This window comes from Myotis yumanensis, unplaced genomic scaffold (assembly GCF_028538775.1).
Source record: "Myotis yumanensis isolate MYYU_CA2020_CCGP unplaced genomic scaffold, mMyoYum1.0.hap1 SCAF_2, whole genome shotgun sequence".
In the NCBI taxonomy this organism is placed as follows: Eukaryota; Metazoa; Chordata; class Mammalia; order Chiroptera; family Vespertilionidae; genus Myotis; species Myotis yumanensis.
The window spans coordinates 180,611,209-180,624,701 of NW_027223753.1; the positions used below are offsets into that span (position 1 = coordinate 180,611,209).

The following is a 13,493-nucleotide window of genomic DNA, read 5'->3' on the forward strand; positions in this document are numbered from 1 at the left end:
AATGGGAGTTCCATTTCCAATTTTTTGAGGAACCTCCATACTGCCTTCCATAGTGGCTGCACCAGTCTGCATTCCCACCAGCAGTGCACAAGTGTTCCTTTTTCTCCACATCCTCTCCAGCACTTGTCGTTTGTTGATTTGTTGATGATGGCCATTCTGACAGGTGTGAGATGGTACCTCATTGTTGTTTTGATTTGCATCTCTCGGATGATTAGTGACTTTGAGCATGTTTTCATATGTCTCTTGGCTTTCTGAATGTCCTCTTTTGAAAGGTGTCTATTTAGATCCTTTGCCCATTTTTTGATTGGATTGTTTATCTTCTTTTTGTTAAGTTGTATGAGTTCCCTATAAATTTTGGAGATTAAGCCCTTATCCGATATGACGTTGGCAAATATGTTTTCCCACGAGGTGGGTTTTCTTGTTGTTTTGTTGATGGTTTCTTTTGCTGTGCAGAAGCTTTTTATTTTGATGTAGTCCCATTTGTTCAGTTTCTCTTTAGTTTCAACTGCCCTAGGAGCTGTATCAGTGAAGAAATTGTTTTGGCATATGTCTGAGATTTTGTTGCCTTTGTATTCTTCTAGAATTTTTATGGTTTCCTGTCGTACATTTAAGTCCTTTATCCATTTTGAGTTTATTCTTGTGTATGGTGTAAGTTGGTGGTCTAGTTTCATTTTCTTGCATATGTCTGTCCAATTTTCCCAACACCATTTATTGAAGAGACTATCTTGGCTCCATTGTATGTTCATGCCTCCTTTGTCAAAAATTAATTGAGCATATTGGTTCGGGCTAATTTCTGGACTCTCTATTCTATTCCACTGATCTATATGTCTGTTCTTGTGCCAGTACCAGGCAGTTTTGAGAACAGTGGCTTTGTAATACAGCTTGATATCTGGCATTGAGATCCCACCTACTTTGTTCTTTCTCAGGATCGTTGCAGCTATTCGGGGTCTTTTTTTATTCCAGATGAATTTTTGGAGAGTTCGTTCTAGATCTTTGAAGAAGGCCATTGGTATTTTAATGGGAAGTGCGTTGAATGTATAGATTGCTTTGGGTAGTATGGACATTTTAATGATGTTGATTCTACCAATCCAAGAACATGGTATGTTCTTCCATCTGTTTATGTCTTCCTCTATCTCTTTTTTCAACGTCCTGTAGTTTTCTGAGTAGAGGTCTTTAACCTCTTTAGTTAAGTTTATTCCTAGGTATCTTAATTTTTTTGGTGCGATGGTAAATGGGATTGTTTTTCTGATCTCCCTTTCTGAAAGTTCACTGTTGGTGTATAGAAATGCCTCAGATTTCTTGGGGTTAATTTTGTATCCTGCTACATTGCCAAATTCATGTATTAAGTCTAGTAGCTTTTTGATGGAGTCTCTAGGGTTTTGTATGTATAATATCATGTCATCTGCAAATAAGGACAGTTTTACTTCCTCTTTTCCAATTTGGATGCCTTTTATTCCTTCTTCTTGCCTAATTGCAATGGCTAATACTTCCAGTACTATGTTGAACAGGAGTGGTGAGAGTGGGCATCCCTGTCTTGTTCCTGTTCTTAGGGGAAATGGTGTTAGTTTTTGTCCATTGAGTATGATGTTGGCTGTGGGCCTGTCATATATGGCTTTTATTATGTTGAGGTATGATCCTTCTATTCCCACCTTGCTGAGAGTTTTTATCAAAAATGGGTGTTGGATTTTGTCGAATGCTTTTTCTGCATCAATTGATATGACCATGTGGTTTTTTTCTTTCAATTTGTTTATGTGATGTATCACATTTATTGATTTACGGATGTTGTACCATCCTTGCATCTCTGGGATGAATCCTACTTGGTCATGGTGTATGATCCTTCTGATGTACTGCTGGATCCGATTTGCTAAGATTTTGTTGAGGATTTTGGCATCTATGTTCATGAGGGATATTGGCCTGTAATTCTCTTTCATTGTGATGTCTTTACCTGGTTTTGGTATTAGGGTGATGCTGGCTTCATAGAATGAGCTTGGAAGCGTTCCTTCCTCTTGAATTTTTTGTAGTAGTCTGAGGAGGGTAGGTTTTAGTTCTTCCTTGAATGTTTGGTAGAACTCCCCTGTGAAGCCGTCTGGCCCTGGGCTTTTGTTTGCTGGAAGCTTTCTGATGACTGCTTCAATTTCTTCCATAGTTATTGGCCTATTGAGGTTTTTAGATTCTTCCTGATTGAGTTTTGGAATGTTGTATTTTTCTAGGAATTTGTCCATTTCCTCCAGGTTGTCCAGTTTGTTGGAGTAGAGTTGCTCGTAGTATTGTTTAACAATCATTTGTATTTCTGTGGGGTCTGTTGTTATTTCGCCTCTATCATTTCTGATTTGGTTTATTTGGGACCTCTCTCTTTGCTTCTTGGTGAGCCTGGCTAGGGGTTTGTCAATCTTGTTTATCCTTTCAAAGAACCAGCTCTTGGTTTCATTGATTTTCTGTATTGTTTTTTTGGTCTCTATTTCATTGATTTCTGCTCTAATCTTTATTATCTCCTTCCTTCTGCTCACTCTGGGGTTTTCTTGTTGCTCTCTTTCTAATTCTTTGAGTTGTAGAGTTAGATGATTGACTACCATTTTTTCTTGTTTTTTGAGATAGGCCTGTAGAGCTATAAACTTCCCTCTCAGGACTGCTTTCATTGTGTCCCAGAGGTTTTGGATTGTTGTGTTTTCATTGTCATTAGTGTCCAGGATGTTTTTAATTTCTTCTTTGATGTCATCGGTAACCCAATCAATATTTAATAACATGCTATTCAGCTTCCAAGTGTTTGAGTATTTTGGGTTGTTTTTATTGTAGTTTATTTCTAACATTATGCCATCGTGGTCTGTGAAGAAGCTTTTTATGATTTCAATCTTCTTGAATTTGTGGAGACTTTGCTTGTGACCCAATATGTGGTCTATTTTTGAATATGTCCCATGAGCACCTGAGAGGAATGTATATTCCGCAGCTGTGGGGTGAAGTGTTCTGAAGATGTCAATTAAGTCCATCTGATCTAGTGAGTCATTTAGGATTGCTGTTTCTTTGCTGAGTTTTTGTCTAGCGGATTTATCCAGTGATGTCAGTGGTGTATTAAAGTCCCCTACTATGATTGTATTGTTGTCGATCTCTCCCCTGATATCTTCCAGAAGTTTTCTTATGTATGTGGGTGCTCCTGCATTGGGTGCATATATGTTTACCAGGGTTATATCTTCTTGTTGTATTGATCCCTTTAGTATTATGAAGTGGCCTTCCTTATCTCTGGTTATGGCCTTCACTTTGAGATGTACTTTGTCAGATATAAGTATTGCTACCCCAGCTTTCTTTTCCTTTCCATTTGCGTGAAAGATATTTTTCCATCCCTTCACTTTCAGTCTGTGTGAGTCCCTTCTAATGAGGTGGGTCTCTTGTAGACAGCAGATGTATGGGTCATGTTTTTTTATCCATTCAGCCACTCGATGTCTTTTGGTTGGAGCATTTAGTCCATTTACATTTAAAGTTATTATTGAAAGGTATTTGTTTGTAGCCATTTCATTTTGTGTGTGTGTGTGTGGCTGTTTTCTTTCTGAGCTTGATATTTCTTCTTTTTACACCAGTCCCTTTAGCATTTCTTGCATGGCTGGCTTGGTGGTGATAAACTCCCTTAGCCCTTTTTTGTCTGTGAAGCTTCTTATTTCCCCTTCAATTTTGAATGATAGCCTTGCTGGATAGAGTATTCTTGGATTCAGTCCTTTGCTTTGCATCACTTTGTAGATTTCCGTCCATTCTTTTCTGGCCTGATGTGTTTCTGTTGAGAAATCATTTGATAATCTAATGGGAGATCCCTTGTATGTTACTTTCCGTCTCTCTCTTGCAGCCTGTAAGATTCTCTCTTTATCCTGAACATTTGCCATGGTAATTATGATGTGTCTTGGTGTGGGTCTTTTCGGGTTCACCTTGTTTGGGACTCTCTGGGCTTGTGTGACTTTTTTCTTCCCCACCTCAGGGAAGTTTTCTGATATTATTTCTTCGAATAGGTTTTCTAATCCATGTTCATCTTTCTGTTGTTCTGGCACCCCTATTATTCGTATGTTGTTTCGTTTCATGTTGTCCCAAAGCTCCCTTAGGCTCTCCTCCTGTCTTTTAATTTTTTTCTCCATTTGCCGTACAGTTTGAGTGTGTTTTGCTTCCTTGTCTTCTAATTCACTAATTCGGTCCTCCGCTTCTCCCAGTCTACTGTTGATACTTTCAATGGAGTTTTTTATTGAAGCTATGTCACTCTTCATTTCTTCTTGGGACTTACTTAAGTTGTTGATTTTTTCATCTGTTTCTTCTAGCTTCTTGCATAAGTAGTTGAGTTTTTCATCTGTTTCTTCTTGCTTCTTGAACATGTGGTGCATGTACTCTAGGAACCTTATTCTGAATTCTTTTTCCGTCATGTTGCATATCTCTGTCTCACTTAGCTGCTTTTCTGGCGAGTCCTCCTTTTCTTTCCTTTGGGGGTTTCTTTGCCTACCCATGTTTGATCTCGCTGACATATGTAGATGTTGAGGTGTTCAGTGGCTGCTCCCTGGGTGGCAGGGGCTCCTTGGGTTGTGGTTGCTGCTCAGACGGTTGCGGTAGCAGCTGCTTTCCAGTTGGCAGCAGCTCCTCTGGTGGGTGTTGTTCACAGCTGTGTTGGCTCTTCTGGCTGGTGGGGGGAGGCTTCACGTACAGTTGCTGTTCCACAGACAGAGGGTGTGGTGATCAGGAGGCTGTGGTGATCAGGAGGCTGCGGTGATCAGGGGGCTGCTGTTGCTTGGATCTGCTGCATTGATTTAAAGGCACAAAATACAACAGAGCAAGGCACAACGTACCAGGCACTGAACACAAGTATATTCACAATATTAATAACTCCAAATAAAGGTGACCACCCGAATTAAGAGAATTAGGGGATAAGGGAGAAAGAAGAGAAGAAGATAAAAGAGAGAACAGAAAAGAAAAATAAGAAAAAAAACAAACAAAAAAGGAGTGCAAAAATAGAATTGGGAAAAAAGAGGGGGGAAAAAAGAGAGCGAAAAAAGAGAATGAAGTAGAAGTGGGGAAGAGACTCCCCGTATGAGGAGCAAACTCCAATAGAACTGCCACTAATCTCAACAAATTCCAGCAACAGATCCCTGGAGATGAATGCAAACTACAAACCACCAATAATATCCAGAGGGGTAAGGGAAAACAGAAGCACAAAAATAGCTGGGGTGGGGTGGGGGAGGGAAGGGAAAAACCAGCAGAAAAAAAAAAAGAAAAAGAAAAAGAAAAAGAAAAACAACCTCACAACCAGTCCTAAAAAAGAAGAAAAAACACAAAACAAAACAAACAAACAAATTAAAAAAAAAAAAAAAAAAAAGCCCAATATATTCAACAATCAAGAAAACAATAGAAAGATAAGAGAGAAAAAAAAAAATGGTTGGAAAGTGAAGAAGGATAAAGAATAGGTGTATAAGGATTTAGAGCAGTAGATTGGAAATAGGATATATAAGTAGGGTGGAATTAGACAGGGGGTAAAAAGAGGGAATTGGGAAAGTCTGGAGCAGGAATAGGGTAAGAGAAACAGGACACCAAAAGGGGAAAAGTAAGGAAGAGGGTTTTAGCAAAGAGGTGGAATTGAGATAGGGAAAATTAATGCTAAAGGAACGATGAAAATAGAATGGAGAACACTAATCCCAAAAGAAAATAAAGAGAAAATAAAATGGCACTTTAAAAAATGGTAAAATGGTAGGAGTAATAATACTGGTTAAAAATAAAAATGTGGTAATTGAAAGGGTAAAATCAGGTGATGGAAAAAGAAGAAAAAGAGAAAAAAAAAATTGGTTTCTTAGTAAAAAGGTGAAAAAATTAAAAAGAAAAAGAAAAAGAAAAAATTTGCAGTAGTGATGGTCTTTCGGTTCTTCTACTCTTCAGCCTGGTTCGCCTTGGTCCTGCCAGGTATTTAGGAGAGTGTTGCCTGCATTACACTGTTCCTCCGTGTTGTAAATCACAGTCCTGATTTTAAAGCAGGCCGTATTTGTGATCCAGTCTGCCTTAATTTGTATTCCCCTAAGAGTCAGTTTGTGGCTCAACCTCTGGGTGGCAGTGTTTTTGGGTTGGCCTCTGAGGCTATACAGCTTCTCTATCCTTTTTTAATCCTTACCCTGCTCTGTGTTGTTGGTGGGACTGAAAATCCCTCTATAGGCCAGACCCTGGTAACTCCCAGGGACTAATCAGCTTGTTTTAGTCCTTTATCTCATACAGGGTGGAATCTGGGTGTGGCTGTGCTCCTTGCCTGGGGGGCTGGGGGGAGGAATTCCACCCTCTGGAGGAATGGCTGCCCCAGTCCTGGGCCCAGGGGGGTCTCAGCACTCAATTCGCTGCCACCTCCTCCGGCTCCCCCTCTTTCCTCAGCCTCTCCCCAGATTCCCCTCGTCTGCACCTTCACCCTCTCTTCAGCACAGGTGAGTGTCTGTATCCGAACTGTCCTATGAGCAGGGTTCAGTGAAAACAAAGAAACAGACAAACGCCGGCCGGCCGCGGAAACGCTCCTCTTACCGGTCTGGGAAACGCTCCTCTTACCAGCACTGCATGGTCTGGGAAACGCTCCTCTCTTATGGGCACTGCACGGTCTGATCAGTTCCTCAGGATGCCCCCTTTAGTCTCAGTTCTCCGCAATCACAAAATCCAAATCTCAAATCTCCTGGCGCCAGCAAACCCGCGGAACTCCTTACCCTGGTCAGGGTCTGTGTCTGTCCCAAGAGACGCGGCTGTCTGCCATGCGGTCTCCCTCCGACCCTCTGGGCTCAGGTCTGGCAAACTTTCCTGCCCAGATCCCTGGTTTTTAACCTTTCCAGGGGAGGTCTGCCCTTCCAGGCTGCAAGCCGTCTCACCAGCTGAGTAAATTTGCCAATTCGGGGTGGGTGTTATTAGTTTCAGCTGCTTACTCCGTTTGCTCCGGGACAAGACCTGGGACGCGTCTGCCTATATCGCCGCCATCTTGCTTCCTCATATGATGTATTTCTTTGTTGTGAATCAGTTCACATGACAGCAGTGTGTACTCTCCTTCATAAACACACAGATTGCAAGGATGTCAACAGGACATGTTTTGAGTGTTTGCCCTTGGAGGTGGTGAGCTTTGTGCTGAATAATTCACACCCTCTCACCTGGCCTCCCATCACCCAGCCCGCATTTGCAAGGCAGTAGGTGCGGGTTAGGAATTTAATCTGTGGTAACTGAAACTGAAGTTCTCTCTCACTGAGTATGTTTGACTCTATGGAAACGAGAGAACCTTGACCTTGGCCTCATTAGCACTGCCTTCCAAACAGCTAAGTGAAGCAGCCACTGGCACCTACCAATAATAAACAGAAAACATGTGGGGTTGATAGGGATACTAAGGTGCGCAGGAGGCCATTCTTTCCATCCATGGTGACAGGAAGCAAATTCTCCAGCTCTCTGACAACCAGAATCACAGTCCATTCATCATCGCTGCCCTGCTTTCCCCTTCTGTGCCCCCAAACAAATATACAAGGAAGAGGTACAAACTCCACGAACAATGGTGTGTGAGAAATATCACAATACTTCATTTTGTTCCAAAATCAAAATACATGTGAGTGTAGGTCCTCAACATCCTGGGCCTCCCAGTGCTGAGCAAAAGCCCCTGGGAACTTACCTAGATTGATTAATGTTGTTTAGATCAATCCTTCTTGTCTTCACCCCATAGCAGACTTCACCCATGTGTGCATTGTCCAAGCTCTCATGCTCCCGTAGGTTCAGACGGCTCTGCTGATTTCTGCCAAGGTTGGCACAGAACTCTCTGCCAGGACTGACAGCCCCAGAGTCTCATGTAGAGCCTCTCTATGTACACCATCCAGTCCTTCCTCTACAAGTTCTCCCCACAATGATTCAAGAGGCATGGATCTCTGCTACGTGAAGAACAAACTGAAGACCACCATTCTTTCTCAGTCTTCAGGACTCTCTCCTTCTCTCTGTTTTATTTGGGGAAGGGAAAAAAGAAGAGAGAAAAATAAAATAAGAATAAATAAATGAATATCTCATTTATGCAAACACATGTACATATCCTAACAATATCACCAATGTCAATATGTTAATCAATATAGCTGGTTTTGATTTGAAACTCTATTACTGATCAGCTATGAGAACTCAGACAAGTTACCTAAACACAGAAAGCCTCACTTCCTCGTCTATAAAATGTAAGTAAACTTTAGCCCAATTAGTTTACAAATCTATTATGAGGACTAAACATTACAGCAATAATCTTGTATCACTTACGGAGTCTAACTGTTTTCCATTATTCATTCATGTATCTTCTACATAATCCTTTAAAGATGTAACAATGTTTTATAATGAGCAAAGAATGACACACAGTTATATACTGTTGTGCTTTTAAAATAAAGACCCAGTAATCATATTTGAGATGTTTTTTAAAGTTCCTTCCATGCCTGGCCCTAACTACCATACTACACACCACATATTTCCACATTCTACCGAGTATAAAGACCTGTATTTTCATTATTTTCTTGTTACCTTTTAGGCCCAAGTCCAACTTCCCATATGATGGCCCTATATTTGGGCAGCTGTTAATACAGGGTGGGGCAAAAGTAGGTTTACAGTTGTTCTGTCTGCAGGACCTGCTCTCATGAGAGATCAAACTGATCCACCGCACAGAGGACATCAGGATGTTTGAATCTGATGAACAATAGGTGTCCTGTACATTAGCTGCCGCAGACACATGCATGTCAGAGGTTCAAATTTACAACCCATGAAATCCAGGAGCCAGCCTCCTAGATGAGTTTTCTAGGGTCCAATATTCTGGGTCATATTAGATCATTCCCTCCAGAGTGAAAGACAAGTTGTTGCACCTTGCACCAAGAATATTTTTCACCATTTGGCGGGCCTCTGTATTTTAGAGGCAACAAATGACACAATAAATTGGTCAGAGTGTGCCGCTCTGATCAATTCAGTGTATAACCCATAACACAGCTAGTTTTGAGTGATGAGCAAGTACTAGAAGGTTCCACAGCTAGTCCAGGTTGTAGACTGCAGACTAATCCAGTGCAAGCTATGCTGCCACATGGGCCTTATGATCCAGCAGATCCAGGAGCACTTGACGTGTCGATGGTAAATAGGGATGCTGTGTGGAGCCCATGGCAGACCCCAGGAGGATGGCCTGAGGGTTTGAAGCAAAGCCTCCAGATAACTGTTCTTATGAGACACTGCTCTGGCCTTACTCATGGACCTTATAGAGAATGAACCCCTGGCCCTATGACATGAGCTGCCCACAACTGTCTGGGTGTTATCTGATTTATTAGGCTTCATAATTAGGCATGCCCAGAAACACTTTGTCACCGAGTGGAAATGGTATGTGCGAAATCAGACTCGCAGATCCCAGAGGAACAATCAAGTCCCATGTGTTGACGGCTCCGGCTCCTATTGCACATTCTTCGGCTGCACTGCCTGCCTGCCTTCATTCAGTGCGAGGTTTCTATGGAGAGCTCCCTGCGAGCAAGTGACTGAGGAGTGAGTCTGATTTACAGATGTTTTTTTCTCATTCTATGGGCAAATTAAGAAGAGGGTGTTATAGCCACAGTCAGAAGTGTGCTAAACAGACACACACACAGAGAGACACACACACACGGGAGGGGAAATCCTTTCTGTGAGCATAACTTTAAGCAACATCTCTCACTGTCCAGTTTGAGGGGCCTGAGAGATGCCCCGCGATGTGGATGGGCCTCTACCTAAAATGGGTGATGGCTCATGGTTTGGCTGGATTGTCAGGGATTTGGAAAGAAAGGAACAGAAGACTGTCTGCATGTGGTATATAGATGGACCTCTTACACTGGCACAGGGCATGAGGATGTTTGGTTGAATGTTAGGAGCTATGTGAACACTCGCAAAGGGATCTGCTACACACAAAGCTCTTAATAATGAGGTAAAGAAGAAAGCTTATACAGTGGATGTCTGTCAGCTCCTTCCTTCAAATGCCCAAAGAAGGCACTTGCTCAATCGGTTTGTGTACACGAGACATGATCCAGACATGGAGGCTGTGCATGGGCCCAGCACCATGGACTTTTCATCACCCATTGTGCCTGGTTACTACCATCAAGTGCTCAAGCCGACAATAGCAGAAGCCCAGGCTGGCTCCAGTGATGACATCATTGGGTGGGGAACGGGGACAATCCAGCCATGAGCTACCCTGAACCCTTCCATAAGGAGGGGCTGGAATTGTCTTCCTGGAATAGGTACTTATTCTGGAGAGTGACTTGTCTTCTCTGCTTGCAATACTTCTACGAATACACACCATGGACTTATAGATTGCCTTATGCACCTCCATGGTACCCCGCACAAACTACTTCAGACCCAGCAACTCATTTCACAGCAAAAAGCACAAACAAAACCCCAAAACATAGCAATGGGCTTATGCCAATGGAACTCGCTGGTCTTACCATAACATGTAGTAGCATCTAGCCTGAGAGAAAGGTAGCACGGCCTCCTAAAGATTCAATTAGGATTCTGAGAGAATGTCCTGAGAGGTAGGATCACTATTGTACAGGATGCAGTATATGCTCTAAACCAACGACCAATATATAGGGCTTTATTTCCCAGAGACAGAATCAATGGATCCGTAAATAAAGAGGTGAAGATAATGGCACCCAGTTCCTCTGTTACCCCTAATAATCCACTTACAGATTTTTTTGTTTCCTATCCCCACACTTCCTGTAATGGGCACTTGTTAGAGAGCTTAGTTCCTAAAGGAAGAGAGACAATTGTTCCATTGAACGGGAAGGTAAGATTGCCATCTGGCAATTTGGGCCCCTCATGTTGCTGAACCAACAGACAAAGGAAGGGGTTATTGTACTTGGTTGGGGTGATTGATTCTGTTGACCTGTATCAGTTGCTACACGACGCTGGCAGGAAAAACTAGGTCTAAAACTGAGAGGAGTCTCTAAGGCAGCTCAGAGTCATTTGTTACGTCCACACACCACAGGACTGAAAAAGAATTCGTACCCTTCAAAAATGAAGGTTTGGGTTGCCTCACTAGGTAAAAAACGCTGACCAGCTGGCTGAAGGCCAGGGATGGGGAGGATGGGGGTAGAAAAAGGACGTTATAAATATCAGCTGTGGCTTTGTCACCAGGCCCAGAAAGAAAGTGGCAGATATGAATAGTTTCTTCCTCATCTGGGTCCGGTCATTTTCTTTCTTCTAATCCCCTATTATTTTATAGAGAGAGTGCTGGTGACAATTAACTTACAATATAAAGTCTTGAGTGAATAAACAAAACAAAAAAAATGATCACTCAGAGATAGATATGAAGAGTTTTAGACATTGGTGTCTCCATTTGGGGTGGGGGGAGAAGGTGAAAGCATGTTTGCACAAAGGGAAGTTACAACATGCTAGACAGAGCGTGAGGTTGCCATTATTGTAAAATAGAAGTTTTAAAGTGGGTAGAAGAGAGCATGTGGGTCATTGCTAGCCATAGGGAGGATCTGTGACAGTCTATTCACCTATTGTCTTCTGCCCTCCTGCACTGTGCTCTGTGACACTTGGGCTGGGGAGATGAGGAACACATTTCTAAGACACGTTTGACAGCTTGTTCTAGCAGATTCTGCTAGTGAGAGGCTCTGGGGAGGTAGACAGGAGAAGAGATTTTTCTTCCCCTGCTCCAGCAGCTGTCAGCATCTCTCTACACAAATAGATGGCAGCGAGTCTAGCATCTTTGGCCCCCGGACAGCATGCGGGGCGCTCTCGGGAGGCCCAGCAGGCCCAGCTCTGGCCACAAGGCAGCCCCTCGGAGATCCGAGCCAGCTGAGCAGTGCCCTCGATGGTCTGAGCACAACTGCATGGCGCCCGGTCAGCCAACTCAGCACAGCTACGCGGTGGCCTCCTTCCCCCACCCCCCCCCCCACCCCCTCCAATCCCACCCCACTCTGAGGCAGCTGCTCCTTACTCTGCCCCCCTGGTCCTGGTATTTCTGCCTCTTTCTTTTGTATCCTCTCACCCAGCCTGAGTGGTGGTAGCTACTTCCAGTTTACTAATCTCTGGGTTAGCTCACCACCCTTGTTTTCTTCCTTTCAGTCTATTAATTCCTTGCATAGCATCACCTCTGTTTAAAGGGCAGAGGGGATAAATGGTGATGGAAAAAACACAATGAAGTAACATAAAATACCTAGTGTGCTTTCTGTTCTCCTCACTGAACCTGATAGAGACTGGCATATATTTTAAAAGCAGATAATTTTTTTTAAAAAGTGAAAACACATAGCCCAAATGGAAATATTTAATATTTATGGACATCTTTGATTATTCTTTTACAGAATTGAACCTCCAGAATCCTCCCTCTTTCTGTCCCTGGACAGTGTGAAACCTCATTATTCTCCTGGGGGGTCACCAAGCGGCATCTTGCCTAGCTCCTGGCCCTTTTTGCCAGACAAAGGCACAGGATGCCGGCTCCTCCCGCAGTGCTGAGCACAGGCACCAAAAGCATTGCTTAGCTGTGAGTGTCAGGAAGTCAAAACAACCTGTTTTGGGTGTGTGTGTGTGTGTGTGTGTGTGTGTGTGTGTTTTCAAAAATTGCAGTGTCTGCCTGTGCCCATTACACAGAATGTCCTGCTCTATGGAAACATAGCGGCCCACTCCCTGTCTCTGGGAGGCAGGGTCAGTGTGGGTCAGTCTGCAGACTGACACATGAACTTCCCGCTTCGATCAGCTGTCCTGATGCCCACGGGGATCGGAGCAGACACGGTGCCGATGCCTCTTGGAAGTCGTGTTCTGAAGGACTGACTCTCTCTTTCCCGAGAGCGTGACAACATTTACAGGCTTCCTAACAGTTCCGGGCAACGGACGGAATCCCAAAATGAAACCGTGAGCAGAACGGCGTGTCCCTCCTTTGCTTTCCACTTGATATCTGTGACAACCCCATCAGCATCGGTACATGAGGACATGAAGTCCTTTTCTGTTTGTGGGCTTCTTTGTAAACTGAGAGCCTCTAGCACAGTGGTTCTCAACCTTCCTAATGCCGCGACCCTTTAATACAGTGCCTCATGTTGTGGTGACCCCCAACCATAACATTATTTTCGTTGCTACTTCATAACTATAATGTTGCTACTGTTATGAATCATAATGTAAATATCTGATATGCAGGATGTATTTTCATTGTTACAAATTGAACATAATTAGAGCATAGTGATTAATCACAAAAACAATATGTAATTATATATGTGTTTTCCGATGGTCTTAGGCGACCCCTGTGAAAGGGTCGTTCGACCCCCAAAGGGGTCGTGACCCACAGGTTGAGAACCGCTGCTCTAGAATGACGTGAGGGCTCCCACGGCCACAGGTATGGAATTCCTATCATTCCAATGGATACACAAGCCACCGCAGGCTTTTTAGAAACATGCTTTTCTGTCATTGTTGAGTTTCTCCCACAGAGGCGGAGGTGGCCAAGCTCCCCTGCACTGGGAGACGGGGACTTGGGTTTCATGTCATCCCGGCTTCTACAGATGGGCAACAGGCAGATGCAA

General features: G+C 43.3%; 1 long non-coding RNA gene across 1 annotated transcript in view; it reads right to left on the bottom strand.

Moving 5' to 3' along the window:
* Window positions 1–13,493, bottom strand: part of LOC139004089 (uncharacterized) — a 637,181-nt gene that overhangs the window by 541,908 nt on the left and 81,780 nt on the right. Inside the window, exon 2 of the long non-coding RNA XR_011470331.1 lies at window positions 7,628–7,943. This is a non-coding gene — a long non-coding RNA (uncharacterized lncRNA). The remainder of the gene's footprint in view (window positions 1–7,627; window positions 7,944–13,493) is intronic.